This window comes from Miscanthus floridulus, chromosome 2, assembly GCF_019320115.1.
Source record: "Miscanthus floridulus cultivar M001 chromosome 2, ASM1932011v1, whole genome shotgun sequence".
Classification (NCBI taxonomy): domain Eukaryota; kingdom Viridiplantae; phylum Streptophyta; class Magnoliopsida; order Poales; family Poaceae; genus Miscanthus; species Miscanthus floridulus.
The window spans coordinates 74,764,407-74,768,554 of record NC_089581.1 but is presented as its reverse complement, the minus strand read 5'-3'; positions in this window follow the sequence as shown (position 1 = coordinate 74,768,554).

The window sequence follows — 4,148 nt, the reverse complement described above, 5'->3', positions numbered from 1 at the left end:
TCCCAGCCACATGCTCCTCTTCTTCGACGCCGACGCCCATGCACCGCCCCACGCCAGAGCACTCCCCACCACGCCGGAGCACTCCCCACGCCGTCCACCGCCCCACGTTGGAGCACCACTGAGGCCTTCAGGAGCGCGCGGATAGCTGCTTTCCCACCCCCATGGTGAGTGCTGGCTCACTACCCGCTAAAGTGTTTGATGAAATGAAATGCCCCACGATTGTTGTCTTCCCAATAGCAGCTGAAATGGACTTTACGTTGACAAACAATATGAGGAAGTAAGTTGTCTTGTATACTTTTTATTGTTTTCAAAGGCACAAGAAATGGACTTAATTTTTTAAATAGTTTTAAAGATGAAGAATGTATGCAACTCTATCCATTGAAGGCTATGCAATGTCACTGATCCAAACACATTTTTTATTCCTCATGTCTGCAGGCTATTAAAATCACCTCTGTTTTTTTAGACAATCTCACTTTGTAATAGCTAGTCCATAGTCAGATAAAACAGGTTCACTACCATCTACAATCTAATCTCACTTTGTAATCTCACTTCGTAATAGCTAGTCTGGTTCTGGTGTTATCTACAATCTCATCTTAAGTTAATTTTACAATCCTTAGGTTTATTGAATCCCTAGCTAGGATCTGACCTTGATATGGTCCTTGAAATATGTTTGTAGAAACTTTCTGGTGTTTTGATAGGGTCCTACTTTATTTGACTGGTCATGTTGGTTAATTACAATGACTTGCCTATTTCCTTTCTGTTGTAGATGTTTTGCTTTGACCTTTCATCTAATATTTTCTTATATATACTACAAGAAATTATTTATTTCTTGTATAAGTTTTAGTATATTTTAAAAATAATGCTATTTTAAGAGACCATATAACTTGAATAATAACTCTTGTTCAGTGAGTTACCATTACCACTTACCACATGCCTAATTTACTTAAATGTATAGGCAACCATGGCATGGTATGTAGTGCATGTTGGTCACATGCCTGGGATTTATCGAAACCTGGGAAGATTGCTATGCTCAAGTCAATCGCTACCCTAGGTAATTTGCACAAAAAATACAACACAGAAGCTGAAGCTTTGAGGGCCTACTATAGTCATCCGGCCTACCTTGCAAACCATGGCCAACCGGCCTACTATGGTCCAATGAATGCAAACCATGGCCATCCGCTGGCACTGGAGATCAAAGAGAAGCCACCCGCCGGAGATGTGAAGATTAGGAGAATTGCTCCTTGGTCTTGGAAAGATGTCATGCTTTTATTTATGGCTATGGTCATCGCTTTTCTTATTTGGAAGTTGATGTAGGCTTAGTTTCGTAGAAGAGTAGGTGGACTTTGTTGTATGTGGTCAATCAAACAATGAATTTGTTCTAGGTGAACATATGCTATTATTTGACTTTGTTGTATGTGGACTTATTATTAGACTTTGCATTAAACATATTATATATATATATGAACATATGCTATTAGTAGTTGTCTGCGGCCAAAACTAACCACGATCGTGTCACAGCCATGACTCATCATCGCCTGTTACCCCATCGCTGAAGAACTGATCGGCAACAAGAAGCGGCTGATATCGTTGGGACGGGAGAGCCGCATGATCCGACAAACGGTGATGGTGTCAATCAGGTCAGTGAGAACGAGCAGCCATGGACCCCGTCCGGCCTACTCGATCTGGGTCAAAATGACCAAGATGGCCAGGTAACTTTGGTATCATGTCACTATGTAGCCACACACGCTAATCAATTGAGAGGGTCATAGCTTACTTGGTGTCTCTAGCAGGAGCCTCCACCGGCCGAGGAGCCAGAGGGGTCAGGTACTAGGAAGGCCAGATCCAAGCGAGGCGTGTCAAAAATTCCTGTTGGTAGGAATGCACACTGGCACATTACTGAGTTTGATGAATTTGGGGATCCACTCTCAGCACCTATAGCTTTGACCAAATACAAGACTATCCTTGGGTTACTTGTTAGGGACTTCATCCCGATTAAGTATAGGAAGTGGATTGGGAAAGATGATGACCGGTGGAGGGTTCCTGAAAGTGAGAAGGATTACATATGGGATGTCAAGATCCCAGAGTATTTCACTTTCCTAGCCGAGTATGATAGGGAGTTAGTCAAGAAAAAAGCAAAAGAAATCATGGGGACATGCTTCAAGAATTTCAAGGGGACACTGTATAATAATTTTGTCCTCCAAAATAAAGAGCCAGATTTTGATGGTGGACAGTTTAGCAAGCAGAAGGACTTCTGGCAGAATTTCAAGGAATACAGGTTATCCAATGAGTACTTAGAACTGAGCAGGAAGAATAAGGAGAATTCGTAGAAAGCTACAAATCCTCATCATCTCAGCTCTTATGGCTACGCCAAAAAGATGCCAGAATTTGAAGCAGAACTTCAAAAGATGGATCACCTTGCTGAGGAAGGTGTTCAGGTTGAGACCGCCGATTGGGAGCCCAGATCAGTATTATACTGTATGGGGAGAAATGTACGGCACACCGAGGATGGGAGCTTTAGCTCCTCAAATCAACCCATGAGCAAACTCATCAAAAGGATCTCCCAGGTAACAAAGGAGGTGAGGTAAGGGACTCGCACTTCTAATAGAGAGAAAGACGTGCTCACCCAAGCACTCGGAACCAAGGAGCACCATGGTCGCACTAGAGGAACCAATGTTGTTCCTTGGAAACTAGCATTCCCCCAAGAATCTAACACTTACCGGTGCCCGCTCGAGGGGTAGAGCAGAACATGAGGCAGAGTATTTGAGGAGACAAAAAGAGATGGAAGACCGAATGGAAGCATGGATTGAGTCGACCGTTGAAGCACGAGTCAAGCAAATTTTGCTGTCCAAGGGGTTAGTAGTACCACAAAATCCTACTCCTAGTGCCTTTAGCCCACAGTTTAGGGGTCACAGCAGTTGCGGATTGACCCCGCTCGATGAAGAAGAGGCGAATGTGCCTCATCCGGTGGACGACATCACTAAACCCGTCAATGTCAGGTTGTACATCCATTAGGAATGGACAAAGGACAAGGTGGTGCTCGGCCAGGCCTGGCCTACAGGAGATGGGACAATTAATGGCCGCCCAATTCCACTGGGGTACGCTCGCGTCACCATTGACAAAATACTTGATAAGAAGTTTAACAAGATACCCATTGAGTACCCCGTAGCGGAAGACATGCCGAAACTTGGTCAAAACAAGGGCTCTCAAGTGGCCTAGCGCAAGCGCTTCATTAAGCTTGACCATCAATTGTCCTCTGACGATGAGGACGACTGCGAGTCTTCGCCCACCCGCGATGATCACTCACCATCTCCGAACAGAGATCACTCCCCTCCTCATCCAGAGCCATCACCCCTAAGAAGACAGAGGTCTGCTTCTATTCCTCCTTGTCTGACTCCATCTTCATTAGCTCCAAGAAAAGAGACTCCTCCTCCTCCTCCCCCTCCTCCTCCATCTTCATCAGCGCCAAGAAAATAGAATTCTCATCGTCATCCTCCTCCTCCTCCACCTCAGCCCAAAACAAGATCAAGGACATCCTCGCAATCACAGAAAAGGTCCTTGGATTTGGTTGCTAATGCTCCCAAAGTGGACCAACAGAAAAGAAAAAGTCATTCAGTGGCAGTGTTACCACCTTGATGAAAGAAAAATTTACAGCACACATCTCGAAGGAAGATTGTGTTAGTTTCTTCAATCTCTGTGCCTCACTGCCTTCGTATATGTTGAAGTCCAAATTCGAAAGGCAAACATAGAATAAATACGCTACAGCAAGAGACGAAGAAATACACAATAAAGATTTAAGGAACATACAGAAGTATGTCAAAGACAACCTAGGATTAACCATGGAAGAGGCCGCGAACATCTATTATGATGTACAAGGGACGGGAACATCGGCAATGAAGTATCAAAGGGTCAATCTTTTGGTTCCCGATGATGAGTATAAAAATCTGACAACATATATGCGCCAGTTGCAAGAATATTACATGGCTCAAGCAACAGAGACAAACGACTTTGGTTTTAAGGTTATTATCCGTTCGCCACATGTTTTCCATTATCTCGAAGAAGAGAAGTTCGATGTCGAGTGGGAGTGCTTGTTCCAGCTATACTAGAAACACGATCTCGATGTTCAAATGTTGACGCTATGGACTATGTAA